At 60.7% G+C, this 13,948-nt stretch overlaps 1 protein-coding gene and 23 non-coding genes across 24 annotated transcripts in view; 1 reads left to right on the plus strand and 23 right to left on the minus strand.

Moving 5' to 3' along the window:
- DNAJC5B (DnaJ heat shock protein family (Hsp40) member C5 beta) overlaps positions 1 to 13,948 on the plus strand; it is a 65,785-nt gene that overhangs the window by 25,863 nt on the left and 25,974 nt on the right. The window lies entirely within an intron of this gene.
- On the minus strand, positions 129 to 217 carry TRNAY-GUA (transfer RNA tyrosine (anticodon GUA)). The gene is given in 2 exon segments: positions 129 to 164; positions 181 to 217. It is a non-coding gene; the product is annotated as a tRNA-Tyr (tRNA).
- Positions 963 to 1,035, minus strand: TRNAA-AGC (transfer RNA alanine (anticodon AGC)). Its single transcript has one exon. It is a non-coding gene; the product is annotated as a tRNA-Ala (tRNA).
- On the minus strand, positions 1,352 to 1,440 carry TRNAY-GUA (transfer RNA tyrosine (anticodon GUA)). Its single transcript is given in 2 exon segments — positions 1,352 to 1,387; positions 1,404 to 1,440. It is a non-coding gene; the product is annotated as a tRNA-Tyr (tRNA).
- On the minus strand, positions 2,186 to 2,258 carry TRNAA-AGC (transfer RNA alanine (anticodon AGC)). Its single transcript has one exon. It is a non-coding gene; the product is annotated as a tRNA-Ala (tRNA).
- Positions 2,575 to 2,663, minus strand: TRNAY-GUA (transfer RNA tyrosine (anticodon GUA)). Its single transcript is given in 2 exon segments — positions 2,575 to 2,610; positions 2,627 to 2,663. It is a non-coding gene; the product is annotated as a tRNA-Tyr (tRNA).
- On the minus strand, positions 3,409 to 3,481 carry TRNAA-AGC (transfer RNA alanine (anticodon AGC)). Its single transcript has one exon. It is a non-coding gene; the product is annotated as a tRNA-Ala (tRNA).
- Positions 3,798 to 3,886, minus strand: TRNAY-GUA (transfer RNA tyrosine (anticodon GUA)). The gene is given in 2 exon segments: positions 3,798 to 3,833; positions 3,850 to 3,886. It is a non-coding gene; the product is annotated as a tRNA-Tyr (tRNA).
- Positions 4,646 to 4,718, minus strand: TRNAA-AGC (transfer RNA alanine (anticodon AGC)). The gene has a single exon. It is a non-coding gene; the product is annotated as a tRNA-Ala (tRNA).
- Positions 5,035 to 5,123, minus strand: TRNAY-GUA (transfer RNA tyrosine (anticodon GUA)). The gene is given in 2 exon segments: positions 5,035 to 5,070; positions 5,087 to 5,123. It is a non-coding gene; the product is annotated as a tRNA-Tyr (tRNA).
- Positions 5,883 to 5,955, minus strand: TRNAA-AGC (transfer RNA alanine (anticodon AGC)). The gene has a single exon. It is a non-coding gene; the product is annotated as a tRNA-Ala (tRNA).
- TRNAY-GUA (transfer RNA tyrosine (anticodon GUA)) lies at positions 6,272 to 6,360 on the minus strand. The gene is given in 2 exon segments: positions 6,272 to 6,307; positions 6,324 to 6,360. It is a non-coding gene; the product is annotated as a tRNA-Tyr (tRNA).
- TRNAA-AGC (transfer RNA alanine (anticodon AGC)) lies at positions 7,106 to 7,178 on the minus strand. The gene has a single exon. It is a non-coding gene; the product is annotated as a tRNA-Ala (tRNA).
- On the minus strand, positions 7,495 to 7,583 carry TRNAY-GUA (transfer RNA tyrosine (anticodon GUA)). Its single transcript is given in 2 exon segments — positions 7,495 to 7,530; positions 7,547 to 7,583. It is a non-coding gene; the product is annotated as a tRNA-Tyr (tRNA).
- On the minus strand, positions 8,329 to 8,401 carry TRNAA-AGC (transfer RNA alanine (anticodon AGC)). The gene has a single exon. It is a non-coding gene; the product is annotated as a tRNA-Ala (tRNA).
- TRNAY-GUA (transfer RNA tyrosine (anticodon GUA)) lies at positions 8,718 to 8,806 on the minus strand. Its single transcript is given in 2 exon segments — positions 8,718 to 8,753; positions 8,770 to 8,806. It is a non-coding gene; the product is annotated as a tRNA-Tyr (tRNA).
- On the minus strand, positions 9,552 to 9,624 carry TRNAA-AGC (transfer RNA alanine (anticodon AGC)). The gene has a single exon. It is a non-coding gene; the product is annotated as a tRNA-Ala (tRNA).
- On the minus strand, positions 9,941 to 10,029 carry TRNAY-GUA (transfer RNA tyrosine (anticodon GUA)). Its single transcript is given in 2 exon segments — positions 9,941 to 9,976; positions 9,993 to 10,029. It is a non-coding gene; the product is annotated as a tRNA-Tyr (tRNA).
- On the minus strand, positions 10,775 to 10,847 carry TRNAA-AGC (transfer RNA alanine (anticodon AGC)). The gene has a single exon. It is a non-coding gene; the product is annotated as a tRNA-Ala (tRNA).
- Positions 11,164 to 11,252, minus strand: TRNAY-GUA (transfer RNA tyrosine (anticodon GUA)). Its single transcript is given in 2 exon segments — positions 11,164 to 11,199; positions 11,216 to 11,252. It is a non-coding gene; the product is annotated as a tRNA-Tyr (tRNA).
- TRNAA-AGC (transfer RNA alanine (anticodon AGC)) lies at positions 11,998 to 12,070 on the minus strand. The gene has a single exon. It is a non-coding gene; the product is annotated as a tRNA-Ala (tRNA).
- TRNAY-GUA (transfer RNA tyrosine (anticodon GUA)) lies at positions 12,387 to 12,475 on the minus strand. The gene is given in 2 exon segments: positions 12,387 to 12,422; positions 12,439 to 12,475. It is a non-coding gene; the product is annotated as a tRNA-Tyr (tRNA).
- On the minus strand, positions 13,221 to 13,293 carry TRNAA-AGC (transfer RNA alanine (anticodon AGC)). Its single transcript has one exon. It is a non-coding gene; the product is annotated as a tRNA-Ala (tRNA).
- TRNAY-GUA (transfer RNA tyrosine (anticodon GUA)) lies at positions 13,610 to 13,698 on the minus strand. Its single transcript is given in 2 exon segments — positions 13,610 to 13,645; positions 13,662 to 13,698. It is a non-coding gene; the product is annotated as a tRNA-Tyr (tRNA).

Genomic DNA, 13,948 nt, shown 5'->3' on the forward strand with positions numbered 1-13,948 from the left:
AGCCTTGGCTGGTCATCTTCTCCGCGCCAGGCCAGAGCTCAAGGCTGGCCGGACCTTGAAGGGGAGCCACGCGGGCAGCACCAAAAGGCAGAGGAGCCGCAGAGTCTGGGCCAGAGCCAAAAGCACGCTCCTTCGAGCCGGAGTTGAACCAGCGACCTAAGGATGGCCGTGCAAGGGAGCCTACAGTCCTCCGCTCTACCAGCTGAGCTATCGAAGGAATCATGGGGCCCTGCCCGGCACCTCGCCCGTCACACACTCATCCAACACTTCCCTATCCACAGCGCAGCACGCTGCCTCTACTCCAACGCCCTGCTTCAGACAGACTCACCTCCAACACCACACCACCTTGCTCAACCCTTCAGCCCCTCAGATCATGCAAAACCACAAGCGGAAGACCTCCACAGGCTCCTTGGACGTCATCTTCTACAGCTGCACTCTCCTCAGGGCCAAGAACAGCTTACCCATGCCCTGCTGCTACTTCCCGCGATTCAGTTTCACTCTGCTGACCGTCGCCCTCTCGTCCAGCACCAGACAAATGGACAGCCTTTCCCCTACTCAGCGGCCTACTCCCGCGAGCTGGGAGGTCATGCGTAAGCCCTCTGATCTTCTCTTTCTCCAAGCTGAACGTGCCCACTGTCCTCAGCTCATCCTCAGAGAGACACCCCTCCATTCCCTCAGCCTGTTGGTGGCCCTGCACGGACGTTGCTCCATTTCACTGATGTCTTTCCTCTACGGGGGAGCTCAAAACTGGACACGTTACTTCAAGGCGACATTTGACGTCTGTCAAGGGAAGAGGGAGAAAATAAGGTCCCCTGTCAAACTGCCCACGCTGCTCTTGTTGCAGCCTTGTGCGTCGTCCTCCCCTGGGCGGCCCAGGAACACCATGGTCTCCCCACAGCCCCCAGAGGACAGAGGGCCCCTGGCAGAGGGCCCTGTGTCCAGGCGAGGGGAATGAAAAGCGTTGGAGAATGCGGGCATCGATCCCGCTGCCTCTCACATGCTAAGCGAGCGCTCTACCACTTGAGCTAATTCCCCAGCCCACAGCCTCTGCCTGAGGTCCTCTCCCCTCCCAGGCACCCACCCCGGACCCAGGCTGCCCCGCACCCAAAGCCTGGGCCTCCCACCGGCCTCCCCCTCACACCACCACCAACTCACCCATTCGCGTTCCTGCTGGAGGTGACTGCTCGGGTACCACCATCCCCTGACCAGGGTTCACCCCAGGCAGCCTTGGCTGGTCATCTTCTCCGCGCCAGGCCAGAGCTCAAGGCTGGCCGGACCTTGAAGGGGAGCCACGCGGGCAGCACCAAAAGGCAGAGGAGCCGCAGAGTCTGGGCCAGAGCCAAAAGCACGCTCCTTCGAGCCGGAGTTGAACCAGCGACCTAAGGATGGCCGTGCAAGGGAGCCTACAGTCCTCCGCTCTACCAGCTGAGCTATCGAAGGAATCATGGGGCCCTGCCCAGTACCTCGCCCGTCACACACTCATCCAACACTTCCCTATCCACAGCGCAGCACGCTGCCTCTACTCCAACGCCCTGCTTCAGACAGACTCACCTCCAACACCACACCACCTTGCTCAACCCTTCAGCCCCTCAGATCATGCAAAACCACAAGCGGAAGACCTCCACAGGCTCCTTGGACGTCATCTTCTACAGCTGCACTCTCCTCAGGGCCAAGAACAGCTTACCCATGCCCTGCTGCTACTTCCCGCGATTCAGTTTCACTCTGCTGACCGTCGCCCTCTCGTCCAGCACCAGACAAATGGACAGCCTTTCCCCTACTCAGCGGCCTACTCCCGCGAGCTGGGAGGTCATGCGTAAGCCCTCTGATCTTCTCTTTCTCCAAGCTGAACGTGCCCACTGTCCTCAGCTCATCCTCAGAGAGACACCCCTCCATTCCCTCAGCCTGTTGGTGGCCCTGCACGGACGTTGCTCCATTTCACTGATGTCTTTCCTCTACGGGGGAGCTCAAAACTGGACACGTTACTTCAAGGCGACATTTGACGTCTGTCAAGGAAAGAGGGAGAAAATAAGGTCCCCTGTCAAACTGCCCACGCTGCTCTTGTTGCAGCCTTGTGCGTCGTCCTCCCCTGGGCGGCCCAGGAACACCATGGTCTCCCCACAGCCCCCAGAGGACAGAGGGCCCCTGGCAGAGGGCCCTGTGTCCAGGCGAGGGGAATGAAAAGCGTTGGAGAATGCGGGCATCGATCCCGCTGCCTCTCACATGCTAAGCGAGCGCTCTACCACTTGAGCTAATTCCCCAGCCCACAGCCTCTGCCTGAGGTCCTCTCCCCTCCCAGGCACCCACCCCGGACCCAGGCTGCCCCGCACCCAAAGCCTGGGCCTCCCACCGGCCTCCCCCTCACACCACCACCAACTCACCCATTCGCGTTCCTGCTGGAGGTGACTGCTCGGGTACCACCATCCCCTGACCAGGGTTCACCCCAGGCAGCCTTGGCTGGTCATCTTCTCCGCGCCAGGCCAGAGCTCAAGGCTGGCCGGACCTTGAAGGGGAGCCACGCGGGCAGCACCAAAAGGCAGAGGAGCCGCAGAGTCTGGGCCAGAGCCAAAAGCACGCTCCTTCGAGCCGGAGTTGAACCAGCGACCTAAGGATGGCCGTGCAAGGGAGCCTACAGTCCTCCGCTCTACCAGCTGAGCTATCGAAGGAATCATGGGGCCCTGCCCAGTACCTCGCCCGTCACACACTCATCCAACACTTCCCTATCCACAGCGCAGCACGCTGCCTCTACTCCAACGCCCTGCTTCAGACAGACTCACCTCCAACACCACACCACCTTGCTCAACCCTTCAGCCCCTCAGATCATGCAAAACCACAAGCGGAAGACCTCCACAGGCTCCTTGGACGTCATCTTCTACAGCTGCACTCTCCTCAGGGCCAAGAACAGCTTACCCATGCCCTGCTGCTACTTCCCGCGATTCAGTTTCACTCTGCTGACCGTCGCCCTCTCGTCCAGCACCAGACAAATGGACAGCCTTTCCCCTACTCAGCGGCCTACTCCCGCGAGCTGGGAGGTCATGCGTAAGCCCTCTGATCTTCTCTTTCTCCAAGCTGAACGTGCCCACTGTCCTCAGCTCATCCTCAGAGAGACACCCCTCCATTCCCTCAGCCTGTTGGTGGCCCTGCACGGACGTTGCTCCATTTCACTGATGTCTTTCCTCTACGGGGGAGCTCAAAACTGGACACGTTACTTCAAGGCGACATTTGACGTCTGTCAAGGGAAGAGGGAGAAAATAAGGTCCCCTGTCAAACTGCCCACGCTGCTCTTGTTGCAGCCTTGTGCGTCGTCCTCCCCTGGGCGGCCCAGGAACACCGTGGTCTCCCCACAGCCCCCAGAGGACAGAGGGCCCCTGGCAAAGGGCCCTGTGTCCAGGCGAGGGGAATGAAAAGCGTTGGAGAATGCGGGCATCGATCCCGCTGCCTCTCACATGCTAAGCGAGCGCTCTACCACTTGAGCTAATTCCCCAGCCCACAGCCTCTGCCTGAGGTCCTCTCCCCTCCCAGGCACCCACCCCGGACCCAGGCTGCCCCGCACCCAAAGCCTGGGCCTCCCACCGGCCTCCCCCTCACACCACCACCAACTCACCCATTCGCGTTCCTGCTGGAGGTGACTGCTCGGGTACCACCATCCCCTGACCAGGGTTCACCCCAGGCAGCCTTGGCTGGTCATCTTCTCCGCGCCAGGCCAGAGCTCAAGGCTGGCCGGACCTTGAAGGGGAGCCACGCGGGCAGCACCAAAAGGCAGAGGAGCCGCAGAGTCTGGGCCAGAGCCAAAAGCACGCTCCTTCGAGCCGGAGTTGAACCAGCGACCTAAGGATGGCCGTGCAAGGGAGCCTACAGTCCTCCGCTCTACCAGCTGAGCTATCGAAGGAATCATGGGGCCCTGCCCAGTACCTCGCCCGTCACACACTCATCCAACACTTCCCTATCCACAGCGCAGCACGCTGCCTCTACTCCAACGCCCTGCTTCAGACAGACTCACCTCCAACACCACACCACCTTGCTCAACCCTTCAGCCCCTCAGATCATGCAAAACCACAAGCGGAAGACCTCCACAGGCTCCTTGGACGTCATCTTCTACAGCTGCACTCTCCTCAGGGCCAAGAACAGCTTACCCATGCCCTGCTGCTACTTCCCGCGATTCAGTTTCACTCTGCTGACCGTCGCCCTCTCGTCCAGCACCAGACAAATGGACAGCCTTTCCCCTACTCAGCGGCCTACTCCCGCGAGCTGGGAGGTCATGCGTAAGCCCTCTGATCTTCTCTTTCTCCAAGCTGAACGTGCCCACTGTCCTCAGCTCATCCTCAGAGAGACACCCCTCCATTCCCTCAGCCTGTTGGTGGCCCTGCACGGACGTTGCTCCATTTCACTGATGTCTTTCCTCTACGGGGGAGCTCAAAACTGGACACGTTACTTCAAGGCGACATTTGACGTCTGTCAAGGAAAGAGGGAGAAAATAAGGTCCCCTGTCAAACTGCCCACGCTGCTCTTGTTGCAGCCTTGTGCGTCGTCCTCCCCTGGGCGGCCCAGGAACACCATGGTCTCCCCACAGCCCCCAGAGGACAGAGGGCCCCTGGCAGAGGGCCCCTGGCAAAGGGCCCTGTGTCCAGGCGAGGGGAATGAAAAGCGTTGGAGAATGCGGGCATCGATCCCGCTGCCTCTCACATGCTAAGCGAGCGCTCTACCACTTGAGCTAATTCCCCAGCCCACAGCCTCTGCCTGAGGTCCTCTCCCCTCCCAGGCACCCACCCCGGACCCAGGCTGCCCCGCACCCAAAGCCTGGGCCTCCCACCGGCCTCCCCCTCACACCACCACCAACTCACCCATTCGCGTTCCTGCTGGAGGTGACTGCTCGGGTACCACCATCCCCTGACCAGGGTTCACCCCAGGCAGCCTTGGCTGGTCATCTTCTCCGCGCCAGGCCAGAGCTCAAGGCTGGCCGGACCTTGAAGGGGAGCCACGCGGGCAGCACCAAAAGGCAGAGGAGCCGCAGAGTCTGGGCCAGAGCCAAAAGCACGCTCCTTCGAGCCGGAGTTGAACCAGCGACCTAAGGATGGCCGTGCAAGGGAGCCTACAGTCCTCCGCTCTACCAGCTGAGCTATCGAAGGAATCATGGGGCCCTGCCCAGTACCTCGCCCGTCACACACTCATCCAACACTTCCCTATCCACAGCGCAGCACGCTGCCTCTACTCCAACGCCCTGCTTCAGACAGACTCACCTCCAACACCACACCACCTTGCTCAACCCTTCAGCCCCTCAGATCATGCAAAACCACAAGCGGAAGACCTCCACAGGCTCCTTGGACGTCATCTTCTACAGCTGCACTCTCCTCAGGGCCAAGAACAGCTTACCCATGCCCTGCTGCTACTTCCCGCGATTCAGTTTCACTCTGCTGACCGTCGCCCTCTCGTCCAGCACCAGACAAATGGACAGCCTTTCCCCTACTCAGCGGCCTACTCCCGCGAGCTGGGAGGTCATGCGTAAGCCCTCTGATCTTCTCTTTCTCCAAGCTGAACGTGCCCACTGTCCTCAGCTCATCCTCAGAGAGACACCCCTCCATTCCCTCAGCCTGTTGGTGGCCCTGCACGGACGTTGCTCCATTTCACTGATGTCTTTCCTCTACGGGGGAGCTCAAAACTGGACACGTTACTTCAAGGCGACATTTGACGTCTGTCAAGGAAAGAGGGAGAAAATAAGGTCCCCTGTCAAACTGCCCACGCTGCTCTTGTTGCAGCCTTGTGCGTCGTCCTCCCCTGGGCGGCCCAGGAACACCATGGTCTCCCCACAGCCCCCAGAGGACAGAGGGCCCCTGGCAGAGGGCCCCTGGCAAAGGGCCCTGTGTCCAGGCGAGGGGAATGAAAAGCGTTGGAGAATGCGGGCATCGATCCCGCTGCCTCTCACATGCTAAGCGAGCGCTCTACCACTTGAGCTAATTCCCCAGCCCACAGCCTCTGCCTGAGGTCCTCTCCCCTCCCAGGCACCCACCCCGGACCCAGGCTGCCCCGCACCCAAAGCCTGGGCCTCCCACCGGCCTCCCCCTCACACCACCACCAACTCACCCATTCGCGTTCCTGCTGGAGGTGACTGCTCGGGTACCACCATCCCCTGACCAGGGTTCACCCCAGGCAGCCTTGGCTGGTCATCTTCTCCGCGCCAGGCCAGAGCTCAAGGCTGGCCGGACCTTGAAGGGGAGCCACGCGGGCAGCACCAAAAGGCAGAGGAGCCGCAGAGTCTGGGCCAGAGCCAAAAGCACGCTCCTTCGAGCCGGAGTTGAACCAGCGACCTAAGGATGGCCGTGCAAGGGAGCCTACAGTCCTCCGCTCTACCAGCTGAGCTATCGAAGGAATCATGGGGCCCTGCCCAGTACCTCGCCCGTCACACACTCATCCAACACTTCCCTATCCACAGCGCAGCACGCTGCCTCTACTCCAACGCCCTGCTTCAGACAGACTCACCTCCAACACCACACCACCTTGCTCAACCCTTCAGCCCCTCAGATCATGCAAAACCACAAGCGGAAGACCTCCACAGGCTCCTTGGACGTCATCTTCTACAGCTGCACTCTCCTCAGGGCCAAGAACAGCTTACCCATGCCCTGCTGCTACTTCCCGCGATTCAGTTTCACTCTGCTGACCGTCGCCCTCTCGTCCAGCACCAGACAAATGGACAGCCTTTCCCCTACTCAGCGGCCTACTCCCGCGAGCTGGGAGGTCATGCGTAAGCCCTCTGATCTTCTCTTTCTCCAAGCTGAACGTGCCCACTGTCCTCAGCTCATCCTCAGAGAGACACCCCTCCATTCCCTCAGCCTGTTGGTGGCCCTGCACGGACGTTGCTCCATTTCACTGATGTCTTTCCTCTACGGGGGAGCTCAAAACTGGACACGTTACTTCAAGGCGACATTTGACGTCTGTCAAGGGAAGAGGGAGAAAATAAGGTCCCCTGTCAAACTGCCCACGCTGCTCTTGTTGCAGCCTTGTGCGTCGTCCTCCCCTGGGCGGCCCAGGAACACCGTGGTCTCCCCACAGCCCCCAGAGGACAGAGGGCCCCTGGCAAAGGGCCCTGTGTCCAGGCGAGGGGAATGAAAAGCGTTGGAGAATGCGGGCATCGATCCCGCTGCCTCTCACATGCTAAGCGAGCGCTCTACCACTTGAGCTAATTCCCCAGCCCACAGCCTCTGCCTGAGGTCCTCTCCCCTCCCAGGCACCCACCCCGGACCCAGGCTGCCCCGCACCCAAAGCCTGGGCCTCCCACCGGCCTCCCCCTCACACCACCACCAACTCACCCATTCGCGTTCCTGCTGGAGGTGACTGCTCGGGTACCACCATCCCCTGACCAGGGTTCACCCCAGGCAGCCTTGGCTGGTCATCTTCTCCGCGCCAGGCCAGAGCTCAAGGCTGGCCGGACCTTGAAGGGGAGCCACGCGGGCAGCACCAAAAGGCAGAGGAGCCGCAGAGTCTGGGCCAGAGCCAAAAGCACGCTCCTTCGAGCCGGAGTTGAACCAGCGACCTAAGGATGGCCGTGCAAGGGAGCCTACAGTCCTCCGCTCTACCAGCTGAGCTATCGAAGGAATCATGGGGCCCTGCCCAGTACCTCGCCCGTCACACACTCATCCAACACTTCCCTATCCACAGCGCAGCACGCTGCCTCTACTCCAACGCCCTGCTTCAGACAGACTCACCTCCAACACCACACCACCTTGCTCAACCCTTCAGCCCCTCAGATCATGCAAAACCACAAGCGGAAGACCTCCACAGGCTCCTTGGACGTCATCTTCTACAGCTGCACTCTCCTCAGGGCCAAGAACAGCTTACCCATGCCCTGCTGCTACTTCCCGCGATTCAGTTTCACTCTGCTGACCGTCGCCCTCTCGTCCAGCACCAGACAAATGGACAGCCTTTCCCCTACTCAGCGGCCTACTCCCGCGAGCTGGGAGGTCATGCGTAAGCCCTCTGATCTTCTCTTTCTCCAAGCTGAACGTGCCCACTGTCCTCAGCTCATCCTCAGAGAGACACCCCTCCATTCCCTCAGCCTGTTGGTGGCCCTGCACGGACGTTGCTCCATTTCACTGATGTCTTTCCTCTACGGGGGAGCTCAAAACTGGACACGTTACTTCAAGGTGACATTTGACGTCTGTCAAGGAAAGAGGGAGAAAATAAGGTCCCCTGTCAAACTGCCCACGCTGCTCTTGTTGCAGCCTTGTGCGTCGTCCTCCCCTGGGCGGCCCAGGAACACCATGGTCTCCCCACAGCCCCCAGAGGACAGAGGGCCCCTGGCAAAGGGCCCTGTGTCCAGGCGAGGGGAATGAAAAGCGTTGGAGAATGCGGGCATCGATCCCGCTGCCTCTCACATGCTAAGCGAGCGCTCTACCACTTGAGCTAATTCCCCAGCCCACAGCCTCTGCCTGAGGTCCTCTCCCCTCCCAGGCACCCACCCCGGACCCAGGCTGCCCCGCACCCAAAGCCTGGGCCTCCCACCGGCCTCCCCCTCACACCACCACCAACTCACCCATTCGCGTTCCTGCTGGAGGTGACTGCTCGGGTACCACCATCCCCTGACCAGGGTTCACCCCAGGCAGCCTTGGCTGGTCATCTTCTCCGCGCCAGGCCAGAGCTCAAGGCTGGCCGGACCTTGAAGGGGAGCCACGCGGGCAGCACCAAAAGGCAGAGGAGCCGCAGAGTCTGGGCCAGAGCCAAAAGCACGCTCCTTCGAGCCGGAGTTGAACCAGCGACCTAAGGATGGCCGTGCAAGGGAGCCTACAGTCCTCCGCTCTACCAGCTGAGCTATCGAAGGAATCATGGGGCCCTGCCCAGTACCTCGCCCGTCACACACTCATCCAACACTTCCCTATCCACAGCGCAGCACGCTGCCTCTACTCCAACGCCCTGCTTCAGACAGACTCACCTCCAACACCACACCACCTTGCTCAACCCTTCAGCCCCTCAGATCATGCAAAACCACAAGCGGAAGACCTCCACAGGCTCCTTGGACGTCATCTTCTACAGCTGCACTCTCCTCAGGGCCAAGAACAGCTTACCCATGCCCTGCTGCTACTTCCCGCGATTCAGTTTCACTCTGCTGACCGTCGCCCTCTCGTCCAGCACCAGACAAATGGACAGCCTTTCCCCTACTCAGCGGCCTACTCCCGCGAGCTGGGAGGTCATGCGTAAGCCCTCTGATCTTCTCTTTCTCCAAGCTGAACGTGCCCACTGTCCTCAGCTCATCCTCAGAGAGACACCCCTCCATTCCCTCAGCCTGTTGGTGGCCCTGCACGGACGTTGCTCCATTTCACTGATGTCTTTCCTCTACGGGGGAGCTCAAAACTGGACACGTTACTTCAAGGCGACATTTGACGTCTGTCAAGGGAAGAGGGAGAAAATAAGGTCCCCTGTCAAACTGCCCACGCTGCTCTTGTTGCAGCCTTGTGCGTCGTCCTCCCCTGGGCGGCCCAGGAACACCGTGGTCTCCCCACAGCCCCCAGAGGACAGAGGGCCCCTGGCAAAGGGCCCTGTGTCCAGGCGAGGGGAATGAAAAGCGTTGGAGAATGCGGGCATCGATCCCGCTGCCTCTCACATGCTAAGCGAGCGCTCTACCACTTGAGCTAATTCCCCAGCCCACAGCCTCTGCCTGAGGTCCTCTCCCCTCCCAGGCACCCACCCCGGACCCAGGCTGCCCCGCACCCAAAGCCTGGGCCTCCCACCGGCCTCCCCCTCACACCACCACCAACTCACCCATTCGCGTTCCTGCTGGAGGTGACTGCTCGGGTACCACCATCCCCTGACCAGGGTTCACCCCAGGCAGCCTTGGCTGGTCATCTTCTCCGCGCCAGGCCAGAGCTCAAGGCTGGCCGGACCTTGAAGGGGAGCCACGCGGGCAGCACCAAAAGGCAGAGGAGCCGCAGAGTCTGGGCCAGAGCCAAAAGCACGCTCCTTCGAGCCGGAGTTGAACCAGCGACCTAAGGATGGCCGTGCAAGGGAGCCTACAGTCCTCCGCTCTACCAGCTGAGCTATCGAAGGAATCATGAGGCCCTGCCCAGTACCTCGCCCGTCACACACTCATCCAACACTTCCCTATCCACAGCGCAGCACGCTGCCTCTACTCCAACGCCCTGCTTCAGACAGACTCACCTCCAACACCACACCACCTTGCTCAACCCTTCAGCCCCTCAGATCATGCAAAACCACAAGCGGAAGACCTCCACAGGCTCCTTGGACGTCATCTTCTACAGCTGCACTCTCCTCAGGGCCAAGAACAGCTTACCCATGCCCTGCTGCTACTTCCCGCGATTCAGTTTCACTCTGCTGACCGTCGCCCTCTCGTCCAGCACCAGACAAATGGACAGCCTTTCCCCTACTCAGCGGCCTACTCCCGCGAGCTGGGAGGTCATGCGTAAGCCCTCTGATCTTCTCTTTCTCCAAGCTGAACGTGCCCACTGTCCTCAGCTCATCCTCAGAGAGACACCCCTCCATTCCCTCAGCCTGTTGGTGGCCCTGCACGGACGTTGCTCCATTTCACTGATGTCTTTCCTCTACGGGGGAGCTCAAAACTGGACACGTTACTTCAAGGCGACATTTGACGTCTGTCAAGGAAAGAGGGAGAAAATAAGGTCCCCTGTCAAACTGCCCACGCTGCTCTTGTTGCAGCCTTGTGCGTCGTCCTCCCCTGGGCGGCCCAGGAACACCATGGTCTCCCCACAGCCCCCAGAGGACAGAGGGCCCCTGGCAGAGGGCCCTGTGTCCAGGCGAGGGGAATGAAAAGCGTTGGAGAATGCGGGCATCGATCCCGCTGCCTCTCACATGCTAAGCGAGCGCTCTACCACTTGAGCTAATTCCCCAGCCCACAGCCTCTGCCTGAGGTCCTCTCCCCTCCCAGGCACCCACCCCGGACCCAGGCTGCCCCGCACCCAAAGCCTGGGCCTCCCACCGGCCTCCCCCTCACACCACCACCAACTCACCCATTCGCGTTCCTGCTGGAGGTGACTGCTCGGGTACCACCATCCCCTGACCAGGGTTCACCCCAGGCAGCCTTGGCTGGTCATCTTCTCCGCGCCAGGCCAGAGCTCAAGGCTGGCCGGACCTTGAAGGGGAGCCACGCGGGCAGCACCAAAAGGCAGAGGAGCCGCAGAGTCTGGGCCAGAGCCAAAAGCACGCTCCTTCGAGCCGGAGTTGAACCAGCGACCTAAGGATGGCCGTGCAAGGGAGCCTACAGTCCTCCGCTCTACCAGCTGAGCTATCGAAGGAATCATGAGGCCCTGCCCAGTACCTCGCCCGTCACACACTCATCCAACACTTCCCTATCCACAGCGCAGCACGCTGCCTCTACTCCAACGCCCTGCTTCAGACAGACTCACCTCCAACACCACACCACCTTGCTCAACCCTTCAGCCCCTCAGATCATGCAAAACCACAAGCGGAAGACCTCCACAGGCTCCTTGGACGTCATCTTCTACAGCTGCACTCTCCTCAGGGCCAAGAACAGCTTACCCATGCCCTGCTGCTACTTCCCGCGATTCAGTTTCACTCTGCTGACCGTCGCCCTCTCGTCCAGCACCAGACAAATGGACAGCCTTTCCCCTACTCAGCGGCCTACTCCCGCGAGCTGGGAGGTCATGCGTAAGCCCTCTGATCTTCTCTTTCTCCAAGCTGAACGTGCCCACTGTCCTCAGCTCATCCTCAGAGAGACACCCCTCCATTCCCTCAGCCTGTTGGTGGCCCTGCACGGACGTTGCTCCATTTCACTGATGTCTTTCCTCTACGGGGGAGCTCAAAACTGGACACGTTACTTCAAGGCGACATTTGACGTCTGTCAAGGAAAGAGGGAGAAAATAAGGTCCCCTGTCAAACTGCCCACGCTGCTCTTGTTGCAGCCTTGTGCGTCGTCCTCCCCTGGGCGGCCCAGGAACACCATGGTCTCCCCACAGCCCCCAGAGGACAGAGGGCCCCTGGCAGAGGGCCCTGTGTCCAGGCGAGGGGAATGAAAAGCGTTGGAGAATGCGGGCATCGATCCCGCTGCCTCTCACATGCTAAGCGAGCGCTCTACCACTTGAGCTAATTCCCCAGCCCACAGCCTCTGCCTGAGGTCCTCTCCCCTCCCAGGCACCCACCCCGGACCCAGGCTGCCCCGCACCCAAAGCCTGGGCCTCCCACCGGCCTCCCCCTCACACCACCACCAACTCACCCATTCGCGTTCCTGCTGGAGGTGACTGCTCGGGTACCACCATCCCCTGACCAGGGTTCACCCCAGGCAGCCTTGGCTGGTCATCTTCTCCGCGCCAGGCCAGAGCTCAAGGCTGGCCGGACCTTGAAGGGGAGCCACGCGGGCAGCACCAAAAGGCAGAGGAGCCGCAGAGTCTGGGCCAGAGCCAAAAGCACGCTCCTTCGAGCCGGAGTTGAACCAGCGACCTAAGGATGGCCGTGCAAGGGAGCCTACAGTCCTCCGCTCTACCAGCTGAGCTATCGAAGGAATCATGGGGCCCTGCCCAGTACCTCGCCCGTCACACACTCATCCAACACTTCCCTATCCACAGCGCAGCACGCTGCCTCTACTCCAACGCCCTGCTTCAGACAGACTCACCTCCAACACCACACCACCTTGCTCAACCCTTCAGCCCCTCAGATCATGCAAAACCACAAGCGGAAGACCTCCACAGGCTCCTTGGACGTCATCTTCTACAGCTGCACTCTCCTCAGGGCCAAGAACAGCTTACCCATGCCCTGCTGCTACTTCCCGCGATTCAGTTTCACTCTGCTGACCGTCGCCCTCTCGTCCAGCACCAGACAAATGGACAGCCTTTCCCCTACTCAGCGGCCTACTCCCGCGAGCTGGGAGGTCATGCGTAAGCCCTCTGATCTTCTCTTTCTCCAAGCTGAACGTGCCCACTGTCCTCAGCTCATCCTCAGAGAGACACCCCTCCATTCCCTCAGCCTGTTGGTGGCCCTGCACGGACGTTGCTCCATTTCACTGATGTCTTTCCTCTACGGGGGAGCTCAAAACTGGACACGTTACTTCAAGGCGACATTTGACGTCTGTCAAGGGAAGAGGGAGAAAATAAGGTCCCCTGTCAAACTGCCCACGCTGCTCTTGTTGCAGCCTTGTGCGTCGTCCTCCCCTGGGCGGCCCAGGAACACCGTGGTCTCCCCACAGCCCCCAGAGGACAGAGGGCCCCTGGCAAAGGGCCCTGTGTCCAGGCGAGGGGAATGAAAAGCGTTGGAGAATGCGGGCATCGATCCCGCTGCCTCTCACATGCTAAGCGAGCGCTCTACCACTTGAGCTAATTCCCCAGCCCACAGCCTCTGCCTGAGGTCCTCTCCCCTCCCAGGCACCCACCCCGGACCCAGGCTGCCCCGCACCCAAAGCCTGGGCCTCCCACCGGCCTCCCCCTCACACCACCACCAACTCACCCATTCGCGTTCCTGCTGGAGGTGACTGCTCGGGTACCACCATCCCCTGACCAGGGTTCACCCCAGGCAGCCTTGGCTGGTCATCTTCTCCGCGCCAGGCCAGAGCTCAAGGCTGGCCGGACCTTGAAGGGGAGCCACGCGGGCAGCACCAAAAGGCAGAGGAGCCGCAGAGTCTGGGCCAGAGCCAAAAGCACGCTCCTTCGAGCCGGAGTTGAACCAGCGACCTAAGGATGGCCGTGCAAGGGAGCCTACAGTCCTCCGCTCTACCAGCTGAGCTATCGAAGGAATCATGGGGCCCTGCCCAGTACCTCGCCCGTCACACACTCATCCAACACTTCCCTATCCACAGCGCAGCACGCTGCCTCTACTCCAACGCCCTGCTTCAGACAGACTCACCTCCAACACCACACCACCTTGCTCAACCCTTCAGCCCCTCAGATCATGCAAAACCACAAGCGGAAGACCTCCACAGGCTCCTTGGACGTCATCTTCTACAGCTGCACTCTCCTCAGGGCCAAGAACAGCTTACCCATGC

The sequence above is a fragment of the Haliaeetus albicilla genome, chromosome 3 (assembly GCF_947461875.1).
Source record: "Haliaeetus albicilla chromosome 3, bHalAlb1.1, whole genome shotgun sequence".
Classification (NCBI taxonomy): domain Eukaryota; kingdom Metazoa; phylum Chordata; class Aves; order Accipitriformes; family Accipitridae; genus Haliaeetus; species Haliaeetus albicilla.